The sequence below is a fragment of the Numenius arquata genome, chromosome 7, assembly GCF_964106895.1.
Source record: "Numenius arquata chromosome 7, bNumArq3.hap1.1, whole genome shotgun sequence".
In the NCBI taxonomy this organism is placed as follows: domain Eukaryota; kingdom Metazoa; phylum Chordata; class Aves; order Charadriiformes; family Scolopacidae; genus Numenius; species Numenius arquata.
In genome coordinates this window covers 11,082,171-11,100,042 of record NC_133582.1, presented here as the reverse complement: position 1 = coordinate 11,100,042, position 17,872 = coordinate 11,082,171, and positions in this window count along the sequence as shown.

The window sequence follows — 17,872 nt, the reverse complement described above, 5'->3', positions numbered from 1 at the left end:
CAAAGAAAAAACAATAAAGCAAACACTGGGAGCAGGCTATACTCCCCAAATCTTCAAAACTAAAATTAATTTTAATACAGAACATCAAGTTTATGTAACCAAAGTCAAGAAAAGTCAAGAAATCCACAGTTTTTAACAGTTACTGATCATATTCTATAAATACTCCATTCGTAATCCTGTTTCCTTGTTAAATGTGAAGCTTAATAGATTATTGATTATGCTGTAAAATCTATACCATAAAATATACAAGATATGCACACTGGTAACATTCAGGTTGCTCTTCTAGCATTAACTTTTATGTTTCCCAACTCTCTGGATTTTAACTACAACCTTAAATGTTACATTTTTATACTAACAGTTCATGTAGCTCTTACTAAAATAAATTGCACCTAACTTTAACATTTACCAACAGACTAGAAAAGTAAGACAATGGTCTTTATTCAAAATTTGTTGTGACAGTCATGACAAACATATGGATAGTAACAGTCTTACAAGCAGGATGCTTATCTGTTTTACTAGTTCAGAAAGGTCTGATTGATGTGAAAGACCAAGGTCTCTCTAAAGATAATTTAGCCATTTCCATACAGTTTACGCTTGTGTTAGCTGTATCCTGCAAGGGGACTCCCAGGGGGATTTTCTCTGACCTTCCCTCTAAAAGGTAACACATAAGAGATTCCTAAAGGAACCATCATCTAACAAGACTAATGATAGCTTCCATGCCTATTATCATTCAGTGAGAGAGAAAGAGACTTTAAAAATGCAGTACCACATTCCTCCCTTGATGTTTCTCATGATCTATTAAGGTATTAGATGCCAGATAAATTAATCATTAAAAACTTACAGTTAACTCTTTACAAATAATAACCAGGTGTACTTTGATTATTTTTTAACTCACTATATATATTTATATATTTCTGTCACTAAGCACAAGTGATACAAGACAATTCGTTTATTAATGACTAATGGTTAGCTAAAGTTCACAAAAAGACCTATATTCTTCAGCCTTTCAGTGCATTAGAAAGTTAGGAGGATTACAGAAAACCACCCGTTCTTCATTTTTAAAATAGCTCACGATTTGTCATTCAGCTATCCTTTCATGCTATTTTGGGGAGTGTGAGCTATTGTGATGACTATTTATTAGTGCATATAACCTGCCACTTGATTTATTTTTCTCCTGATCAGTAGTACTTTGCTTAAAAGTTTCTCCAGTACAGAGTTACTACAGAGAATTTGCTTGGGAACTAATTTTTATTGAAGTAGTCCTTCTTTCTTATCTTAGCTTTTTTAGCACAAAAGAGATGATCTACATTTCCGTCTAAACCCTTGTCACCAAAATATGGTTATTGATGTATTTTTCAGTGTTTTATCCAATGTATATTTTTAATAAAGAAAAATAAAGCTCTTTCAGAGTAGTGATGACTTGTTGAATTTCACTGTTATCACAAAGATATTTTTTTTTTTTCAGGGTTTGTATTCAGTTGGTCCCATGGGGACCATGTGCCTGCATTTCTCTGGTGACCATGTTGCTTTCTACAGAAGATGATTGACCTGTATGGCTGGAGCTTAAGTTTCCCGATGTGAACTAGTTCAGCTCTGTTTCTAGATCCCTAGGTAAGCATGCATTTGCACGGAATATGGGTAATTCTTGGTGTGTCTCCACTGTAATATAACAAACATAGATGAAATCAACAGAGTAATTCCAAATATGTTTTTAAATGCCAAAAAAATATTCCAACAATACTGTTTATAGTGTATTTTATGAACCAGTGTTGTTATAATTTTTTTCAGTATGATGCCTTAATATCTGTTTAGTTTTATTTTATTAAGAGTCTTGATTGTTATATATGGATATTTGGAATAGTAACACCAGAATCTGGAGTAATTCATTCAACCAAGGGCACTGATTTGAAACATACAGGAACACGTTTAATAAGTAAGGTGCTGTAGTGCACAAAGCATCCTGGAGAGTATTCAGGAAGAAAAGATACACTTCCTGCCTCTCCATCATCCATCGTCAGACAGCAGGACAGATGCTCTACTGTGGCAAGTCTATAACAGCCAACAGCTACGATGCACGCTCTTGCGGGGTGTGCCAAAGCTCTGCTTCCCTCAAAACTGTGCGGAACAATACTATCCTAAACAGTAATGGCAAAGCTCCTACTGACTGTGGCAGAGACAGTACACATCCACACCCAAGGTATCTACATCTATGGTGTGACACGACATCTAAGAGTAGTTTCCCTTTCTGAAGGTAGCAAAACTTAAACAGGAAGAAAATTGAGAGATCGAATGATGATTAATAAATAAATAATTAATTTAAATAAATGTAGCTTTTTTCCCCCACTTAATCTGAACAAGGTCTTTACTTTCACATGTTCTTTGGCAAGGTTATTCATTGTTTCTGGAGATAATCCATAACCTGCTGAACAATCAGTAGAAATATCTCAGTATATTTTTGAAACCTGAAATCTGAAAAGTTTTAGTTGTGAAAAGGTGAAGTGATGAGCAAAAATCTGAGGGTTGGATTCTGATCTGTATGCTCATTAATATAACTTTAGGTTTCACTTTTCCCTGGTTTCCTTGAAATATTTTGCTATTTGTTTCTAAGGCCTACAGCTTCTATCCCACAACAGGGTTCCAGTACCTATAGGAGATTCTCAGTGTTAGAGTGATGCAAGTAAGAGTTTACAAAAAATATATGTTTTCTGGAGAATATTCCTGCCACTACAGTTAATTTGTTACTATATTAATAGAAAATATGAGAAAGGAATGAAAAAAAAATTGAAATGTTCTGTTAGTTAGTAAACCTCGTATTTTATGCAAGCCAATGGAGAAAGTTTCTGCTCCAAATGGTGTGAGCTGGCTAACACAGAAAATATCTGATAGTTAACTACAATCAATTTATATGATTTAAGTCACCTCAAATGTTAGGTGTTGGATTTCTAAGAATTTTTCTACCAGAGTAGCCATGTAAAGACTTGAAAATATTTTTGCACAATATATTATGAGTCACTTACCCATCTCTATCACTGGCACTTGAACAAAGAAAAGGAGATGTAAAATCCTTTCATAGGAGAGCTCTCCTCAAGACTACATTTAGTGGAAGAGATAAGACTCCAACAATTGTTATGTTACTCTATAGACATTCCTCTCCTTTCTTCTAATCCATTCATTTAGACATCAAGCTGAGGGGCCTTTTGTGGCACTGAAAATGTGTGTTACACAAGGCAAACTGCTAAAATGATATTTAAATATATATCAGTGGACTTCAAATGTGGGCATGACATACCTTCCCTAAGAGTCAGATATCTAGTCTAGTACTGGTCAGTAATAGGACCAAAGTATAACGTATTTTTTGTATTGTTGAACAAAGTACTGAAAACTAGGAGTTGTATAGGTATTTAACAAAAAAAAAATCCTTATCTGTCAAATCTGTGAATTTGTCAAATTTGTGAATCTGTCAAATCTGAAAACAAAGTGATAGAAAAAATTGCACCTAGAATTTTGAGAGTCCTCAGGATAAAATAATTTCACAAAAATTATAACATTAGCCAGAAGGGAAAACATTAATAATAACATCTTCAGTTTACTCTGTTGGACTCTTCCAAAGCTGGAAACCAGCTTTATCCCATCTCTCTTTGCTTGTTAGCTTGATTAGGAATCTGGTCTATGGGCACCAAAGAAGACCATCAAGGACAGATCAGATCTTAGGCAGACTGAATTGATTTTGAAGGTTCCTTTCCCTCTCTCCAATAGCAGAAAGCTCTAAAAATAGAAGCCTTAATTTTAGCAGTATTTTTCTGACCAAGAAGGGAAAAGAATACCCATAGAGTATCGATCTCTAAGTCTCCTTCAAGCTGGATTCAGGTATGACAATCAGCTCTAGGATGGCTTGCTCCTTATTCGGGTAGGTGAAAGAAAACTTTTGGGTTTTTTTCCTTCATAGGGAAGGATGGAATATAGTTCTAAAGGTATCAGAGATTATCACTTAAGTTCTTATACATTGTCCATTCAGGCTGGATACAGCAGTGAGATGGCCCAAGAGACAGTTATGCAGTGGGGTAAGGAAGGCAAGCAGAGACAGAGAAAAGCTATTGGGTATTCAGCATATGTAAAGGCTGGATGTTATTCTCTAAACAATGTTTGATGTTGAAGACAGCACTGCTCACCCAACATTTTTCCTGTTACCTCTATGTAAGTATTCTGTGCATTGATTAATTATTTTTTGGTAACTGTGCTGCCCTTTCTAACATTTCTCATTTGATTTCCTAAGTACCCTGTTGAAGACTTATGTTCAAATCCTATAAATGTAGAAATGAATGATTGCCTATAGTGTTAATAAGCAATAAAACCTCCAACATAACGTTCATATAAGGCAAATGTTTTATTATGAGAATTAAAAAGGTGTGGTGTGGGGAGATGTGGAATCTGGAATGTGGAAATGATAGAGATGCGGAGCACTGTCATAGGAAAAGAATGTTATACGAACAAAGGGCAGCGAGGAAGTGATGGAAAAGCACATCAGAGAACCATTCTCTTGCTCTGTGGCCTGGCTGTTTCTAAGCATAATAAAAATGAGAGATATGAGGGTAATAAAACTCATGCTAGACACATCTCTAAAAAGGGAACTGACCAAAGAATAAAAAAAGCTCTTTCCTCCCATATGTTTTACATTTCCGAGAGTGTATTCACCTCCAGTAGCAAAGTACAAAGGTACCAGTGGCCCCTGGCTAATTTAAGATATAGGCAGCTCTGATGAAGGGCAATGTATGCACGGAGCAAAAACTTTAGGGCCATTCTAAGGGACACTTTTTTTCTCATCAGTTTGTTTTACAAATGTCTATATTGTCATGAAATACTGTGAACAGTTTAGGAAGGGGTTCATTTTGGATGTCTGTAGCAACTGTTTGTTTCAGGAATGATGTTCAGATATCATTCTTAGCCTCATCAAAGGCTATAGATCAGATGACTGTGCCTTGAGTTCTCAATTGGCAAGTGTTCAATTCCCTATTCAATAGTAAATAAAGCTTTTTGTCCCCTAATCTATATACGTCTTCTCTGTGTCATGCTGTCTTGAAGCTTTAAACTCATTGACAATGAAAAATACCAATGTAGATAAACTGGTGTTTAGTGTCCTTTTTGAAGAGCTCACTCACTTGTGTGTAAGCACGCATGTGCAGGAAAGAGTTCTGGAGCATCTCCAACGGGTCACTGATGTATCAGCCTTAGGTCTCAGCCACACTTTGACTCAAACCTCCTGCCTCTTCTTTAGTTCTAAGGAATGCAGAAAATATATAGGGATAGCAAGAGAATTATCACTAAAATTTAAAAAGAAGAGACAGAACGCTTCAAACATCTTAATTAGATCATCACTGGAACTAGCAAACCGAAAATGTAGTGGTTTTAGACGGGCCTTGTTGCAAATAGTATTATCCACAAGGCAGTCTTCTCCATGGAACAGGGACTCGGGCCAAGGCTGAGGAGTTTCACATGTTAGGGTGTAGTTTCACAATACCTCGGCAGCAAAAGTGTCTGAAAGTGTAACTCTCCCTCACGCTGGCTGCTTGGTTCCGTGTCTGTGTTGCAGCTTGCCACCAACTATGATGACAGATTTGCTTTTTAACCCTTTTTCTGCCTACTCACTAGGACAATTACAGAGAAACAGATGAGAGTTAGGAAATGACAGCATGGGGATGGGAATGAACCATGAAGAGGAGAAAGCAGGTCGACTTCTACCAGTTCTGGTAGAGTTTTTACCAGCTCTTCTGGTAAAAGAAGTGAAAGAAATGCAACTTCAGCCTTAGTTAGAACTACAGAAGGCTTATTTATGAAGAGTTTAGTATTAAACTGAATTATGGTGCATTTATCACATCTCAGTTTCTTTAGGAGGTGGAGACTCATATGAAATTTTCTCCAAAGCTTTGAGAGCAGTGGTTAGATAGCTGCAATTAACCTTCAAAATGGACATTTTAAAATGGGAATCATATAAGTCAACAGAAAATGGTGGCCATATTGTCCAGCATTTTCCAGAAGAAATTTAGATTTTTAGTATAACATCAAAAGTATATTTCTTTTATACCATATGTGAAAATATTTGTCATAGTACTTTAATCTTGAAAATGGCACATTTGGATTCAGAAATATTGAAGAATTCCATGCAAAATTTTTGCACTGCAGCTGCCTTGTGCATGTTATTCTATATCAGCTTGTTGACCATCATGCGCTATGAAATCCAGAAGTCACCATATATGTCTTAAAAATACCTGCCATGGTGAATTCAGAATGGAGAATCCTGTCTACAAAGGAGAAGAGAGGCATTTGTCACCCAACAGTGAACTCCCATGAGGACCCAGCGAAGACTTTTGTAAAAACATACCTTTTTCTTTTTTCCAGAAAGAACATGCATTTCAGATAAAAAAAAAATAATCCATTAAAATCTGTCCTCCCTTAAAAACAAGTTTAACTGAAATTTTCAGCCACCTGTGGCAGTCTCTTAGGAAGGTTGCTGCTATTGCTTAGAGAAAACTGTCCTTTATATCTTTTATTTGTTCAAAAGATTTTCAGTGTCCTTTCTGAGGCACTGCCAGCTACTTTCTGAGTAGGTAGACTCTTGTTGCTATAGTAATTAAAGCCAAAACTAGTGCCTCAGTCGGAAGACTGCAGGGCGATGTTTGTTCCTGAGCCACTATTGCAAGTAGGACTGTATTTACACAAGCTCCCTGGACTCTTCATGCCAAGAGTAGCAGAAAAGAAATAAAACACACATGCACACTCAGATGCACGTGCACACACTCTATTGGAGGTATGAAGGTTTTATTCAAGGTAAACATTTTAAAGATACAGTCCCAGAAAATTCAAGGGGTGTACAATTTTGTCCTGAATTGCACGCCAATGACATGATCTTACCAGGTATGAAGTTGAAAAGAGATCTTAAATGTCCTTAGCCATTTTTAAATAATATATTTTGAAAGGAGTTAGGTGTCTGAATACCTTTGAGAATTTGGCTGAAGTGCTGCTAACTGTTCTGTGGCATCTTACTGTTAAACTGAAAGGTGGTAGAGGGGAGGATTACCAACAAAATAACTTAAAAGCATATATTCTGACACCTACTGTTTGTAGGGGTTCAATGAGAGACTAGATGTGTTCACACGAGAGTTCCTCATTCTCTCCCTCTCTCCTTGCCTCCTTCCTACCTTTTATTTTCCCTTCCCTTCCCTTCCCTTCCCTTCCCTTCCCTTCCCTTCCCTTCCCTTCCCTTCCCTTCCCTTCCCTTCCCTTCCCTTCCCTTCCCTTCCCTTCCCTTCCCTTCCCTTCCCTTCCCTTCCCTTCCCTTCCCTTCCCTTCCCTTCTGTCATTTTTTTCCTCAGAGCTACAGGTAGTTTACAGGTGACAATCAAGTCTTGTTCACACTGAAGTCAGTGACAAAAAAGTGCATTTTGATGCCAGCAAAATCAGAAGTTGATTTGGAAGTATCTGTAGGAATGTAATTAATAAAAAATAATTTAGAAATCCTTTCCTCAAATAAAAAAATATCAAGGACATTTTACTATCTGGAAGGCTTGAGATGACTAATATGTAGCTCTTAAACCAGAAACTATAGACAAAATTTAAAAATCTCAAATGAAATGGTTCTGTAGACATTGGTAACTCCAAAAGATTTCCAGCTTTGGAAGAAATATTTCTCCTTGCCCTTGGTGTAAATCCAGCAGTTTTGAAAACAACAATAAATATGTTCAAAGCCAAGAACTAATTTTTGGTGCTGAAGTTCTTGCATATCCAACATGAAACTTGTTAGCGTCTGATGAGAACATGCACCAACAATGTTGTGGACCTCAAAGGACAACAATTCGGGCTCACAAAAACAGAAGCAGTCAAAAATCATGAGTTCATTAGAAAAATATTGGTAGTAGAGAATTTTCAATCAAAGTTAACAGAATTATTAGTAACTGTAGCTCTTAACATCTTAAACTAGGAGGAAGAAGTCATTGAGTTCCTTTCTTGAATGCAGAGCTTAAAAGTAGGGATGAGTGTCCACAGCATCTCCTTCAGTGATGCAGCCCTGTGTCATTTGGCCCATAGGTTGGGAACCGATTGCACTGAAGCAAGTGTCCCTCTGCACGTGGGAAAGGAGGAGTGGAAATGATGTGGAAGCAGCAAGAGCAGTGGAGACACAATTACCAAAGCACAGCCTGTGTGGCTCTGAGTGCTAAGTGCTGGCTTGAAAGGAGCCCGCAACTGCAAATATGAAAACTGTCTTCTGCTGTGTGATTCTTGCTGTCTTGAGGGAAAAAGGACTGGGTTCCTTTGGAAACAAAGAGGATTACATCTGAGACACTGCTGACTCAAATTTTCCTCCCAACAAGCAGCCCACAGCGTCCTGAGTTTGGGCTAAATGCCTAGCTAAAACTATTTAAACTAATTAACGTTAACATTGTATGATGGTAATATATCCCATTCAGCTTCCTGTTTACATATATGAGACTTCTCCCATAATGCACAGTTATACATTTCTCCATAAAAATATTTATTTCTCTTTTTTTTCTGTTTCTTTTTCATACATGTTAATACATTACAGATAGGATGCTCTGATACTTCTGGTGCATGGCTCAAGATGAAAAAGGATGAAATATCAGCCCATACATCTTAAGATACCATGTTTTTGTCACATTTATAACAGTAGATAGTAGTGGTGTCACAGCATGTGTTAACAATTAGCAGATGATTCATTTTAGTAGCAGCTTCCCTGTAAAGGCTTCAATATTTCTGAGCACAAGGACTATGTCATTTGGCTAATCTGCTTATTTTACTGTCCAAACCAATGCTTGCCCATTCTTTGAATTTCATGTTTGCATTCAGAATTCTTTTGACTGCAGGTTTGGGAAGTACCAAATGCTTCCCCATCTGGGAAGGTCATTTTAATCCCCAAAATGGACTTGCTGACATGAAAACAACATATTTGGAATCGCTGCCAACTCTGGGCTGGTCCTTCACAAATGGCACTTCAAGCATGGGGCATGGGAAATAGACATTTATTACTCACATGTCCTATTTATAGAAATGAAAGTGGTTAGTAAAGCATATTATTCACATGTTTTGTCTATTTATTACTGTTATTTTCCTTTTGGTTTTCACCCAGTAACTTTCTACTGGCCAGCAGGATCCTTAAGTAGCTGCCTGCCACCCCAGCTGCTGATGTTAAGTTGCAATGCTGAGTCCAGCCTCTCCCGAAGGGAGTGATATATAGGCTCATATCTGACAACAACGGAAAATAAAAACAGGGCTGTATAACCACACAGAGCAGGAGGTTGCCTTGGGCAGCAAAATATAATGGGCTGCAAAATGTTAAGAGACTGTTTACACACTGGCAGCCTATTGTGCTGCCCCAACACAAATCGTTTCATCCAGATAAAATTGGATTGAAGTTTGTATGAAGTATATGAAGCTACATATATATGCATAGCTTTAGGGACTATGTGGGATGTACTTCAGCTGCGTGCCCTGCTTTCCTTATTGCAATTAACTGTATATGCAACTTTACCTAAGAGGCAACAATTTCTAGATTGCCTTGGGTAGAGGTATCCACATATTTTTTCCAGCTGGGGACAATGCTGGTTATTTGCTGCAAGCAGGAAGACCACATATAGACTGTTTAGGGTGGAGCAAATTACAGCTCCTCCCAACCAATATGAGAACTCATGTTTTAAAGCCACAGTCCCCACCTCAGCTTGATCCAAGCAACTCTGCTAGAATCAATACAGCATATGGAATGCCGGGATCTTACTGGAGTGGTCTTACACGCCACTCTGCCCTTGGCTGTAGGTAGCACCCATGGCTAGGGTAGCTGTAGGATCTAGAGAATATGCAGTTTGACAGGGCTACTGACATGAATGAACAGTGTCAAGTCTGAGATCAGATAATTGGTTGATGCTGATCATGTAAAAGGAACTGCTGTCAGAACATGAGCTGTCTTAAACTAAAAGCCTTAATAAAGTTGTGTCCATTGGATTTGAAGATATATGCCTCCATTTTCAATGTCTATATACGCTTTTCTATCTATACATTTGCATCAGTACTTTCAACAATGTATCTCATAAAGCTGTAGGGTTTTTTGGGTATTGCAGTCAATGCTTAATTTATAGAGCAGTAACTCTCCAGGGAATTACATATAGCTTCTTGGCTCACAGTCTTAATATTGGAGTAAAAAATACATGAAATTCTACAGCTGATTAATATGCCCAAGGTAAGATTTTACTTTTCTTTTTTTTAACCATGTTTTTCCTGTCAAAGGATCCTTAATTTGGAATTATCTCAGCCTTCCCACTCAGCTATGCTTTACCTCAAAAGGTGAAAAGGTGAAAGGTAAAGTTGATTTTGTAAAGGGCTGGTTATTATCTACATAGTCAAGATTTTAATTTCCAGTGCACAGAAACCTGAACAAAATGAAAAGGCATTTCTATAAGAATCCAACTAAGGAGAGCTTGATGAATGAGGCAAAACTTTTCCATTAGTATTTGGTTAAAAATTTACATTATTTTATTCAGCTATGATTGTGCTTTGATTGTGTGCTGATTTTCTGCAAACATTGGAGAAATTGAATTTGAATATCACAAATATAAAACCAATTTCAAAAAGATACATATAATTGCAGACAGAAACAAAACTTTAAATCCACACACAGAAGTAGTTTGTGCTGGAAACTCTAGGGGGCTCATCCAATCAGGGGAGAAAAATCTGTACTATTCTAACTAACCCAGAGCACTTAAGTTTGGAACACTTGTGCGCATATGTATTGACATAAGAGGAACCCATGAGTATAAATTTCCCTATGTAAACATACTATTTTAATGTAAAACACAACTGGTCTTTAATGTTTATTCTGTAGCTGAGAAAACAATGAATCAGTTATTTAAAAGCCTAGATTCTTCCAGCAGCAAATTGACATGGGGAAAGGTAAGATGTGAAGGAAAAAGCACCCTCCAAAGCAGCTTGAACATAGAAGAGATGAGTGCTGAGATAAAATAGATGTAAAAAAATCTCTCCTAGCTTCAAGTCATCAGCTTGCTGCAGTGTTTAGCTCCAAATATGCACTTGGGTTTTCTTTAATCTAGAGGTCTAGGACTATAAAACCATATCCTTCACTTTGCATTTAGTGATCCTATAACTTTGGTTGTTTTCCATTTCTTTATTGATTACTTAAACCCCTCAAGGCTCTTCCTATGAAAACTCACATCTTCCCAAGTTCCTGAATTCTTAAATTTCAGAAAATCTTTTAAATCCTTCGGGGCCTGTGGTCTGTGACAAGGTATCATGGAAGGTATCAAATGAAGGAAAGATATTTAAGAAAAAAACAAAATGAAAAGAAACAGGATTGAAAAAGAGTACCTCAGCTTTACCTTTTTATCACAGGATAGACATCTTTAAATCTTGAAATATAAATATTAAACATATTGCAATATGATATGATGATATAAAAAGTCTGATTTATCTTCTAATATGCCGAAGTGTACAGTTTCACAAAGTAAAATTTAGTAATCTGTAGGTTATTAAATAGGTTTTCCTTACTTGGAGACTATTTTTCAAATGCTTACAAGAGTTGGGACAGAAAAACATTTTAAAAAATGAGGGATAACAATTTAAATCAGAAAATGTTAATCAGTATATGAGTGTTTGATATATTAAATTAGCATATGTTTGATTTCCACATTAATTTTTTTTTAATTTTGTGCAGGTACACTGTACCTTTGAACAAGGGACATCAGAAGAATAAATTAAATATTGGGCTGATTCAAAGACAACTGAGATCTGATGTCTGCTGAAATGAGTCCTGAATCAAATACTTCAGCTGAGTGAAATGCAGTCAGATAACAGAAGAATTGGCACCAAAATACAGAGTTATCTTGGCAAAGGTAAAAAGAATTAAAATTTGTAATTTTTTACAGCTCAGGTAACACAGTGTAATATCTCTGCTCCTCATATAAGTAAAGGGGACTTATCAGCCAGTGTTTGGCTCATAATCTGAAAGTACTTTAAAAAAAAGTTATATATCTAATTGAAGAGTATTTTGAAAACTTCTGTGTCACTCTCAGAAAAGTAACTGAGTGCACCAACCTGCTCTAAGTCAGCTCAACCTTTGGTAAAGGCTCTCCCCACAAACATCATCAAATGATTCCACCTGTCTTCATTATTGCAGTAATAGCAACAAATGCTACTGGGACAAATCAGCATTTATTGACATCATTGATCTGACATGTTGAATTATAACTTAAGTTACAGTTAAATTCCCTGCACATGGTCAAATGAAAATCCCATCACGGGGATTAACATCTCAGAATTACTGAGCAGAATAAAAATGATAGGCAACAGATACATATAAACTTCCCTGATATTTCTCAATTCTTAAACCTGGATAAGTTAACAATAAAACGGTATCTTGGCTTCTGCTCAGCTTCTTCTGTCTCAGTTAGACTGTTCTTGTTCTCCATTGTTACTAGGCAATACTGATAACTCTATGTGTAATTTTTTCTTAAGAGTCTTGAACAGACAGTATGAGGGCCTTTTTTCCCCCCTTCCTAACAGACTTCTCCTCTGAGACTTGAAGTACAATTTCACTCATTATCTGCTGTCATATTTCATTAGAAGTTACAGCTGGGCTAAATACGGTATTTTCTGTGTTGTTTCATAGGAAAACTATGATTTGGTATAAACTTTTGCCTTTAATAAGAAATGAAATGCAAGTATTATTTCACTTGACTTTGGCCCTAACTCAGTGGAAATGCTTGATGTTGTGCGTTTCCCTCCCAGTGTGAGAGTGAGGGACCTTCAGTCCAAATCCAGTGAACCTGCTTCAGAGAAGTAGCTGAGCACAGCTGTTCAAAATTCAATGTACTCCAAGTGTTGTGAATTCACAGGCTTCAGGTGACTCCCGAGTAAATGCTCAAGCGGCGTTGGAAATACTTTTCTGGTTATTTCTCATTTTCAAAACTCTCAAGGAAAAAAGTTAATGAGGAAAATTGAATAGCTAAGCGAAGAATGAAACTCTCCAAGGGCAACATAGCTTTTCTTTTACTTTTGTTTTATTTCAAAACAAAAGTTCCCTTGAGCCCTTTAGAGGTTAATAATTAGTGACTAGATTTCCATTTCATGTGTCTTCCTAAATTCTGCTTAGTTTAGAGACTGATATAACCAAGCTCATGTCCATATAAACATAAACAGAGACACATATAACAATGAGTGCTTTTACGTTTTGCTTTTAGATGACTCAGTCCTCTGTTTTCACAGAGAATTTCCCTTCAGACCTAGCTTTGAGATAAATAAACAGTGTTAAAGATGCTCATTTTACTCGTTCCAATATAATAAAAATAATAACACCTCATTATTTTCTTTGGAGGTGGATAACTGGATCCAGATCACAGGCTTTGTAAGTCTTTCTCTTTGGTGACCTCTTACTTTTTTACTTATACTAGCTTTTGTTTTTAATCTCCTTCCATTTGTTTTACATTTTGTTCCTCTGCTTTTACTCCTGCCTACCATTTGCAATGGGAAAAAGAGCACACATCAGCAGAGCCTTTCAGGGAATAAACTTTTCCAAATTCTTTCCAGCAAAGCCTCTCAAATTTTTGCTTTGGATATATATTAGAATTTCAAATCTGAATTCTTTCTGGATATCAAATTTTAAAATGTCTAAATTGAGCCCAGATTAATTATTCAATTCAGTTACTCATTTATGGTGGAAAATTTTCACCTAAATTCGATTTTGGTGTTAGTTAGTGGTACAGAATTTTACATAAAATCAATATTGTGCCAAGTTATGCGATGCGATACTTCAGTTTAGAGACCATGGGGAGCAGTACAACATGAAAAACAATTAATCTCACCTATTACAGACCCCTATATCAAGATGCAGTGAACTTGCATCTCCACATGCCCCGTTTTCTCTACTAACTGTAAAAGGAGCATAGATGACAACATTATATTATATCCAGTGCATAAATTTTAAATGGTTAAAGGCAAAGGAAACAATTCCCAATCTTGCAATCTTGAAAACAAAGCAAGTATGTTCCCACTCCTACAATGAGTGCAGTTTATACTTAAATGACTCAAGTATAACTGGCTTTTTTTTTAAAGTAAGAATCTGATGCTCTAAGCTCTTGTCACTTTCAACTCTCGATAAAACCAGTGAAAGAACTTAAAGCTCGGGCACGCACAACAATCTGTCTACCTATTGGCATGTTTGCAGTTTTGCACAAGTCAAAAGGCACTTCATTTCTGTAGGAGGGAGAGCGGGACAAGCCACTGGTGAATCAAAAATCTTGAAAACTAGAATAAATGATACAGTCAAAATTGTAGTGGGAAGCAATGGAAAATTATACCAACCTCAATGTTTAAAACTATATCAGTGTAACAGTCTACTTTTATAGGCAGGATAGAAAAGGGAATTTGAAAATAAACCTTAAAACTGGCATAGTAAAAAAATCCATTTCAGGCAAACTAATTCAGAAGTGGAGGATAATGGTATTTAATTTGAATGAAATGAAATCTAAATAAGAAGCATCATTACTGAGCTTTGAAACACCAATGTTTACATAAAATATAAAAGTATTTCTGCTATAAATGCAGAAGAAAAGAAAAATCAACTCAAGAACAAGAAAATAGTGCTCATTCATCTGTACCCTACCTTATTAACAGAACAATTTCAATTTAAAGACATCCCATTGGAAGAAACAAAAGCTCATTCTTGTAGACTTAAACAGCCAAAAAATACAAGAGGAAATCCTGATTAACATCCATATAATGTTTGTATACAAATGAAAAAGTATACTATTAAGACAGAAAGAGTCAATGAAAGGCCAAATGTAAATTGAGGAGCTGAGGACTGCAATTTAAACCCCTGGAGATATCTCCACAACAGATTCTGCATGGAAGATGAAGGGATAGCCCCAAACTATATCAACATATTGTTTGTTAATTGGCTGCCATGTGTGGCAAAATCTTTTTATATTAATCCCATAGCAGATGCTGGTGAATATTCAGTGTAAAGCAGAGAAGAGTTCATGTTAGTATTCCTGGAACTGTGATTATAGCCCATAGAATCATGGCTGTAAATGGCCTCTTGGGATAATCTGTGTATAAAAGAAGGACTCCAGATTGAGAAAATAAATCATGATCAAATATTATATAATTTACATCATTTGCTAACTAAGAGAGAACATTAGGCCATTAGTCCATGTAAATAGAAGACCAAATGAACAAAAATGATAGCCAGGGGCATTTGAGCATTCAGCTTAGTTTTGTATTTGATGTGACCAATACTATGCAAAAATCTATCTTTCGTCTTTGGGTCTTTTTATCTAGTAATGGTGGTATGAAGGCAAAAGACAGTGCCGTATTACTCATAGTAGTGATTTGTGTGCCATGTCAGCTATCCTAGATGAGCTACAAAGCTATGTCCCTACCTCTCCTCTGGCAAGCTGAGCAGCTGCCATCCTCACAGCTAGCAAAAATAACTGCTGCCACAACAGGCAACAAAAGCAATGCTGTGGCACCTGCTACCTTGGCCAGCTGAGGCAATGGAAGGCTATCATTCAAGCCAGTGGCAATAGGGCCATATGAAGCCAAACACACGCCCTTGCTAGCTCAGCTGCTGTCCTGTCTGGGCACAGACACGTGCCCAGCTTCCTTCTCCCAGTTGCAGCCCTTGGGAAGCATCATTTGAATATCTTCCTCGTGAGGAAAAAGAACGATGAGGCAGGCTGGTCTACCCATGTGACAGAGAGCAGTTCCCAGGACTTCTGTGGGACTCCATCATTTTTTGCTTCCTGAGCACTTTGTTTCCATGTCGTACCATGCAGTCATGAAATAAGTACTCTGACAGGCTCTTCAGGTCCAGCCATAAGGATATAACATTGAGACCTGCACAGGTTGTTGTTTCTTACACAGTTCAATGTCTGTCATTATTATTTCTTATGGAAACAGGGGAGTATGACTACAGACTGCTTGTCCCAGATTATGTCCTTGGTTTCTCAGTGTAGGAGGGATCTTTAGCACAACCCTCTGGAGGATGTCAGCCTCTGTCCTGTGTCTCAGTCTTAGTCTTAGTAACTCTAAAAACCTATGAAGTGAATACAGTTACATACTTTCTGTTGTGTTATGTGGAAATAACACAAAGATAATTTGACATCGTATAAAGTAACACCTAGCTCTCCTTCCTGTTACCAAAAGAGTGACAATCTCCAGGAGAAAGTTCAGAATTTAAACTTTCCACTTCAGACAGGTTCACCTACTTTTCTTTGAACATATCATGGCTTTAGATCTCTGGAGGGCCTACAGAAGTAGTTCATTTAAAGGAAAATCAGTAAAATAAGATTAGCATGGTTATTGTTCGATTTTGAGCACTGTAAACCAGAATGATTAACATGACTGTATTTTGAACATTCTAAAATTATGCAGGATGTGAGATGGATAAAATCTAGGAATAAGCAAAAACTTGACATCGATTAAGTTTGGCTATCAAAATTTTTAAAGAGCTAAAGAACTTGAAAGGGAAATAAAAACCTTACACTTATTAAACCAGTTACCTTGTGTCGTGGTTTAACCCCAGCGAGCAACTAGGACCACACAGCCATTCACACTCCCTCCCACCCCATCCCCACAGGAGGATGGGGAGAAGCAGTAGAAAAAGGAGAAAAAAAATCTCATGGGTTGAGATAAAGACAGTTTAATAAATCAGTAATGGAAGATAAAAAAAATTGTAAGAGAATATACAAAATAAAGTGATGCAATACAACTGCTCTCACCACCTGATGATCAATTGACCAGCCTTTCCCAATCACTGAGCATGGATTCCTGCCCCCTGGCCAACCCCCATTTATATACTGAGCCTGACGTCTATGGTATAGAATATCACTTTGACCAGCTTGTCCTGTCTATGCTCCCTCTCAGTTTCTGTGGGAAGCTGAAAAAGTCCTTGACAATATAAACATTACCTAGCAACAACTGAAACAGTATGTGTTATCAACACATTATTCTCATACTAAATCCAAAACACAGCAGCTAATAGGAAGAAAATTAACTCTATCCCAGCTGAAACCAGGACACCTTGCAACAGACTGTTTACCAATTTCTCTTTTCTTTTTTTATTTTAACACAGAAAATAAAAAAGCAGAAATGCAGACAGGATGAACATGGCAAATGTCTTCATCTCAGGAGACAATGTGAAGAAGCGCAATCAATAATGACAAACTTAAGATGTGTTGGCTCTATGTTCTCCTTAAGGAGGAGATTTTCTTAAGGATTTTATTAAGTAAAATGAATGGGAATTGGACTCACAATTCATGGCCCAAGTAAACTTCTGAAAAAACCCAAACAAACCCAAACCAGAAATAATTTTGGTTTTCACCCAATATTTTATTCCAGAAGGAGTAAATCCAAAATAAATATTATTGTCCTTATCTCTAGAATGGAATGGGACTTTTACATGAAGCCAGTTTACATTAGAAAGTGATAGCTTCTCAAAACTAGAAAGTTTTGTGAAAACGCGAAAGATTTTCACAAATTTCCATAAGGACAGCAGCAGGATTACTGTCAAGCTGAGCCTGAAGTCCAGTTATCTTACCTGGCATTCTAGCTGAGATGTCTGGGATGTCTGGCTTCATGGACATCCTGCCATAAAGCTGGGCGTCTGGGTACCTGCGCATCCTGGCTCCTACCCTGTGAAGCCAAGTCCTCTTTGTTCTCTAAAGGCTGGAAACTGTAACTGAGATGAAATTGTCAGAACAAAGTATTTTAATTATGTAAATACCAATCATGTTCGGATTTTCACTTCCATGGAAAATTTCCAGGAAGATTCTATATCCAAACTTAGGTGGAAGGGCTT